This window comes from Eutrema salsugineum, unplaced genomic scaffold (assembly GCF_000478725.1).
Source record: "Eutrema salsugineum unplaced genomic scaffold, Eutsalg1_0 scaffold_3, whole genome shotgun sequence".
Lineage (NCBI taxonomy): Eukaryota > Viridiplantae > Streptophyta > Magnoliopsida > Brassicales > Brassicaceae > Eutrema > Eutrema salsugineum.
The window spans coordinates 12,328,729-12,336,075 of NW_006256756.1; the positions used below are offsets into that span (position 1 = coordinate 12,328,729).

A 7,347-nucleotide genomic window follows, 5' to 3' on the forward strand; every position below is an offset into this window, starting at 1 on the left:
ACTCTCCCACAAAGTTTATAGGCTTCTGAGTTGCAACTAGGACCTTGTCAATCTTGAATTGCAGATCCTTTATATCCTTTTGAAGTCTATGTTCTTCAGTAGAACCTTCTCCTCTAGAAGCTCTGTCATAATCCTCTCCATAGGTGTCATTACTCATAGCCAAGTTTTCCACCAGCTCCATTGCTGCATTGATTTCCTTAGCAAGGAAATTTCCATTTGAGGCTGTATCAAGTTGAGTCTTGAACTTGAGGAAAGCACCTCTGTATAGAGTGATAAGAAGAGAAGCCTCAGAAAAATCATGATGAAGGCATTGGTTTGTATAGCTTCTAACTCTTTCCCATGCTTCCCCAAAGCTCTCATTGTTGTGTTGGGTAAAGCTTGAGATTTGATTCCTCAACTTGGCTGTCCTTGATGTGGAGAAGAACTTAGAGAGGAAGGTTAGCTTGCATTGCTCCCAAGTTTGAATTGATCCCCTTGGCAAGTTCTTCTCCCATTGATGAGCTTTATCTCCCAAGCTGAAAGGGAAAAATCTTAACTTGAACCTATCCTCTGAGACCCCATTAATCTTTGTCAGATCACAGACTTTGTCAAATTGATCAAGGTGCTCAAGTGGATCCTCCATAGGCAGCCCATGAAAATTTGAATTTTGCACCATATTGAGAAGTAATGCCTTTACTTCAAAAAGTTGTTTTGGACTGGTGGAGCTTGGATTCCTACTCTGTGTTGATGTACATTATCCATTTCATTCTCTCAAACAAAGACTGGCTGTGGCTCTTGACGCCTGGAAGGTTTTGGGTGGGGCTGATTGACCTGATGCCCTTGCTGGTTTTGTTGTCCCTGAGCTTGTCCCTGATGACCTGTAGCTGTGGAACCTGAACTCCATTCCCATGAGCTCCAGTACCAACTCCCTGACCCTGAACATCTGCCTGAGCCTGATGCTCTTCTCTGGCTGGATGGTGATCCATGCCCAATCTCTCAAGATGTGCTGCTATTTTCCTTGCTCTTCTAGCAGCTCTCTCTACCAGGGGAGGATCACAGCTCCTGGATCTTGTTCGCATGCACCTGTAACTCAAAGACAAAACTCAGATGGTTTATCAGTAAACAAAAATAAAAAGCTTGATTTCAAGAACAAAGCAGAAACTAATGCTAAATCCCACAAGTTGGCAACGGCGCCAATTGATAAACAAAGAGTTTTTGGACTCTCAGGATTATCAACCCCTTTAACAGATGTAGTATAAAAGGATATCAATCCAGCTTGTGGGTCTAGTTCACTAGTTTATGTGTTTTGCATCTTTATTCAAGCCAGACAAGTGGGTTTGTCTTTCAAACAAGCCACTAAGAAGTTCTAAACAAAATTAAAGACAAACAGAGCAACAAACAAAAGCAAACAGATGATGACGATGAATATAAGATGATGAAATAAAGTTCCGAGAAAGGATAGTTGATCAGGCTGCATCAATGTTAAACTAGAGAGCTAATGACAAACAACGAAACAATTTCAATCAACTTAGAACTCAAGTGTAGACTAATCTTCTTATGAATGTATTAATCTCTATACTAATCCACTTTCAAAACAAATTCCTACTTGTGAAATATGAGTCAATAAGCATTAGTTATCATCTCTTATATGTCATCTATGCATAAAACAATCATTTTCATGGCTTTAATGCATAAACCTCTAACATAGCTTGGTTTAGACATTTCCTCACACACTTTTGGTGCATGAAATGTCTAGAATCTGGATTTAAGTGATTATCAGAAACCCAGCATTAAGAATTGCTATTTAGAGAAAGTAAAATGCATGATCTAAATTCGAAACTCCTAATCAAACATTTTTGCACCCTAATCTACCTATGTAGAACCTTATGAAAAGACTACTCAATGATCATGATTAACACACTTAATCCTTTGCAAGATGTGTTGTTAATCATGATTAGAAGCTTTGAATGATGAAAATAAATAATACATAAGAAACAGCCTTTAATGATTAAAAACGAGATATCTTTTCCCAAAATCTGGTTTTTACACAAAAGAGGCAAAGAAGCTAAAGATGGAATGAAAGATACATAGGGTTTTTCCCAAAAATATATTTATAGCTAAGAGTTTGGACCAGGTCAGCCCAGGACAAACTGGGTACTGACCCGGTTCAGTTGGTTCTTGTGCCTATTGTGCGAGATGGTCACGTCCCTGGCCAACTCGCTGATGTAGACATCGACCCTAAGACCTTACCGGAGCTAATGCCATCAGTCCAAGACGGGGCCATGACACGCTCCAAGATTAAACAACTCAGAAATAGATACAAGAGGGCCTTACACATCTTTATCAACTCGCTAGAACCAGACGACCCGTTGTTACCTGACCTGAATGTCATATACGGCTTAAACGAGCTTTGCGGCCAAACCGGGGCCGAATACTTGGGATCCAGGAATGACCCATCGGACGACCAAGTCTCTCAGGCCAAATTGGTTATCTCTCGACCAAATTTTGATTTAAATGCTAACAGTTTAAGCAGAATTTCATTTTCAGGCTTAAAACTTGAAGAACTAAGGGATGATTCAAAAATAGCCGATAAGCGATAAATTTTGGCCGAGATGCGAGAGATTTTAGCCGAGAAATCAGTACCACCTCGGTTAGACCAAGTTTACGACAGAATTTGTCGTACTGAAGCTGACATCGTTGGACCAAAATCACCAGCTGAATCCAACGGTCAAGACAGAAACAAGTTTGGCCGAGCGGATAACGAGATTGCCGAGACCATGCAAGACTTAGCCGATAATTTAAAGACACCCGGGCTAGAACCACCAGACGACTTGGAAACCTCAAACAAAGGTAAGATCTCTCGGCCAAGTCCATATTCTGAAGCTAACGAACATGGAATTTTGCCCCACCAACAAGCAGATTTGGAGCTGCTTCACAACTCACCACCCGGACCCGAGAAAGCCCAAGAAGACCAAGTAACTAGGACGGAGCACAAAAAAGCTTGGGGACTCGAAGACAAGGACTAGCCACATTGGAGGAGCACTTAGAAGACTTCACAAGAAGGTTCCAAGCCAGAGACACCACAGTCTCAAGCGCAGCCACCACAGCCTCACAAGCGGCCAACCGGAAGTCTTCACACCAAGGTAAGCTTTTCAATTATTATACTGTCCTTGCAGGTGATCTCATCCTCCACAACGACTAAGTATCACATCAAAATGGCATCAATAGTTTAGTTTCAAGAATTTCTTGCAAACTTTCCATATTTGAGTTTAATGAAACGATGAGTTTATGTTTTTAGGCGTCTAGATTCATTTCTTGTAGTTTTACTTTAAACGTCCTGTTTTTTTGAGTCTTTCCATTTTTGTTTCGAGTCGAACCCTATAAGGTTCAAGCTGACGGACTGTTTACAAAGTCCCACACGCAGCTTTGTAGTCCGTAACCTTTTTCCCATTATCAATAAAAGAACGAACTTTCTTCTAAGTTTATTGAGAAGCGGCTTCTCTTCTTGTTCATTTCTTTCTTGTGAGATTCAAGTAAACGTGAGCCTCTGCACCGTATCAGAGAGTAACCTCCCCTCAGTGTCGTGTATTCACTCCGCCAACACACCATCTCTAGATCCCACACGAGAGGGCGACCGCCTGCGTGTCAGATCCCCATCTATCGATCATTCACCGAGTCAAAGAGAGGGCGACCGCCTGCTTTGCCTCTCCACCACCTTGTTACATGTGAGAACCCCCTGGTTCTTACATCATCTGGTATCAGAGCCAAAAGTTCTGCTTTCGGTGTTCTTACTCATATCCTTTTTACTTATTTTGTGTTTCCGCATTTATAGGTTGTTAGATCAGTTAGTCGCCTTAAGAAAATAAAAAAAAATTGTTGTCTAAGTCCTCTTAATTCATACCATTTCGTATCGTTGCATTTTGTTTACATTAAAATAGAAAATTAAAAAAAATTCAGTTCGAATCTTAGTTATCTCTTGCGCTTAAGTTTCATTCTACCTTTGGTACTTTGACGAGTTGTTGTTTTTGTGAGATTACAAGAAACCATGGGAGATAACACCGAGAACGCCGCACCTGCCCACGCCAATGGACAACAACACAACAAACTCATGTTCATGTTAGCCACCATGAGAGAAGAATTGAGGGATACGCATGAACGTGTCGCGAGGCTCGAGCCACCAGCTCACCGAGCACCGAACCCTGTGCTGCCTCAAGCTCGGAGGAACATGCGTAATCAGGCCGTGGAGTTTCCACCTGATTCTGATTCAGACAGTATGCCTGAACTCGATGAGGATCTTCCACCTGACCCCATGCGTAGGCGACAACCGAGAAGACAAGACCCATTGCTACGTAACAGGTCGCGTGAACGAGAGCCGAGAGAAGTTAACCATGATATAAAACTAACGCCACCAACTTTTGCAGGAAACTGTAATCCCAAAGTTTACTTGGACTGGGAATGGCGGCTAGAATACATCTTTGACTGCTATGGCTTTAATGAGAACAAGAAAGTGGCCTTAGCCGCGGCTCAACTCACCGATAATGCTTTAGCATGGTGGGATCGCACCGTAGCTGAGAGGAGACGCCAAGTCTTTGGACCGATACAAACTTGGCACGACATGAAGTACCTCTTATGACTCATGTATGTTCCTGAATATTATCACCGTGACTTACAAAAGCGTTTTCGTAAGCTGACTCAGGGAACAAGGAGCGTGGAAGAGTACTTCGAGGAATTTGAGAAACTGATGAACTCCCTAGAGCTTGAAAAGACCGAAGAGGCCTTAATGGCTCAGTTTGTGGATGGTCTCCAATAGAGAATTGCCCGTAAAGTGGAGAGAGTCAAGTCTAGTGGCCTCCACAAATTATTACATCTTTCAGTTCAAGTGGAACAACAAATCAAGCGCAAAGCCTCGTTAACGAACCGCAATCGAGGAAGCCAGCCGTGGCAAGCCAGCTCTAGTAGGACCATTGACAAGGGCAACGCCGTGGAAGCTGATTCACGTCTCAAATCAAAACCCACCGAGGCACCAAAGACCAAAAGACCGGAACTAGGTAAGTTTCAAAACACTAGTCAAGCTAGAACACGCGATATAACCTGTTTCAAGTGTTAGGGACGAGGGCATTATGCACGAGACTGCCCAAATCAAAGGGTAATGATCATTACTCCAAGTGGAGGATATGAGTCGCAAGACGAGCCCGAAGAGAAGCCCGAGGACAACGGAGAGGATGTGGAATATCCTGATACTGGTGAATATCTTTTAGTGACTAGAAGAGTCCTACGCGTGCAAGTTCAGCCCGAGGATCGGATCCAACGAGAAAACTTGTTTCACATGCGATGCACCATTAACAACAAGGTATGTAATCTTGTTATTGATGGAGGTTCATGTACTAACGTGGCAAGCAAGTTCATGGTAGATAGGTTAGGGCTGGAGAAGATCAAGCACCCGAGGCCTTACAAACTACAGTGGCTTGACGATGCTACCGAGCTCAAAGTAGCCGAACAAGTTACGGTTCCTTTTAGTGTGGACTAGTACAAAGACGAGGTGCTTTGTGATGTTGTGCTGATGCAAGCAGGACATCTTTTATTGGGCCGGCCGTGGCAATTTGACAAGGTTACCTTGCACAATGGCCGCACCAACTTTTACAGCTTTACACATCTTGGCCGCAAATACAATCTAGCACCACTCAGCCCTACCGAGGTCCATGAGCTCCATAGCCGAATGCAACAAGAGGCTAAGTCTCCTAAATCCGCATTATATATATCTACTGGAGAATTAAACCGGGTTTGGAGTGCCAATGGCACTATGTTATTAATGCTTTTCAAAGAATGTCTTAGTGCAGGTTTAAAGGAACTTGAACTTCCACCGAGGTAAAAGCTTTAATTAAACGATTTGAAGATGTCTTTCCTGAGGAGATTCCACCAGGGCTACCACCTCTACGAGGAATAGAACATCAGATAGACCTTGTTCCAGGTCAGCCATTATCAAATAAGGCAGCTTACCGAATGAACCCGGAAGAAAGCAAAGAGGTCGAGAGACAAGTGCGAGACTTGATGGACAAAGGCTATATACGAGAAATCCTCAGCCCCTGTGCCGTGCCCGTGATCCTAGTGCCCAAGAAGGACGCTACATGACGCTATAAACAATATCACCATCAAGTATAGGCACCCGATTCCGCGTTTAGACGACATGTTGGATGAACTTAGTGGAGGCCACCCGGACCCGAGAAAGCCCAAGAAGACCAAGTAACTAGGACAGAGCACCAAAAAGTTTGGGGACTCAAAGACAAGGACTTAACCACATTGGAGGAGCACTTAGAAGACTTCACGAGTAGGTTCCAAGCCAGAGACGCCACAGCCTCAAGCGCGGCCACCACAGCCTCACAAGCGGCCAACCGGAACTCTTCACACCAAGGTAAGCTTTTCAATTATTATATTGTCCTTGCAGGTGATCTCAGCCTCCACAACGACTAAGTATCACATCAAAACAGCATCAATAGTTTAGTTTCAAAAGTCTGTTACAAAATTTCCATATTTGAGTTTAATGAAACGATGAGTTTATGTTTTTAGGCGTCTAGGTTCATTTCTTGTAGTTTTACTTTAAACGTCCTATTCTTTTGAGTCTTTCCATTTTTGTTTCGAGTCGAACCCTAGAAGGTTCAAGCTGACAGACTGTTTATAAAGAAGTCCCACACGCAGCGTTGTAGTCCGTAACCTTTTTCCCATTATCAATAAAAGAACGAACTTTCTTCTAAGTTTATTGAGAAGCGGCTTCTCTTCTTGTTCATTGCTTCCTTGAAAATTCAAGTAAGCGTGAGCCCCTGCACCGTATCAGAGAGTAACCTCTCCTCTGTGTCCTGTATTCACTCCGCCAACACACTATCTCTAGATCCCACACGATAGGGCGACCGCCTGTGTGTCAGATCCCCATCTATCGATCATTCACCGAGTCAAAGAGAGGGCGACCGCCTGCTTTGCCTCTCCACCACCTTGTTACCCATGAGAACCCCCTGGTTCTTACATCACTCGCACTCCCATCTCGGTCTCATTTGCGAACACATGTGCTAGATGGTTTCACTTCTCTTTCCACTCGCACTCCTATGTCGAACAGCCTTATGGACTTAGCATATTTTGATTTACGAAGTCTCTACCTTTCTCTGAGTCTCCTTACCCTCATCTCTCAAGTCGCAGCTTGCTCCCAGAGTATGAACCTTCATTGCTGCGAGTTAACCAAGTCGTACACCCATGTCGCAGCATTTCTTATTTTCTCGGACCACTTCACGTTTGAGGCAGCATAAATCTTGGGATACTGGTCCAAATTACCTGATTCAAACTCCATAGGGAATGCAGCTCAATTAACTAGAATATTGCTAA

The 7,347-nt window shown here is 43.4% G+C and overlaps 1 non-coding gene across 1 annotated transcript; it reads left to right on the forward strand.

Moving 5' to 3' along the window:
* The first annotated feature begins 293 nt into the window (after positions 1-293).
* Positions 294-400, forward strand: LOC112085677. Its single transcript, XR_002898977.1, has one exon. It is a non-coding gene; the product is annotated as a small nucleolar RNA R71 (small nucleolar RNA).
* The last annotated feature ends 6,947 nt before the right edge of the window (positions 401-7,347 follow it).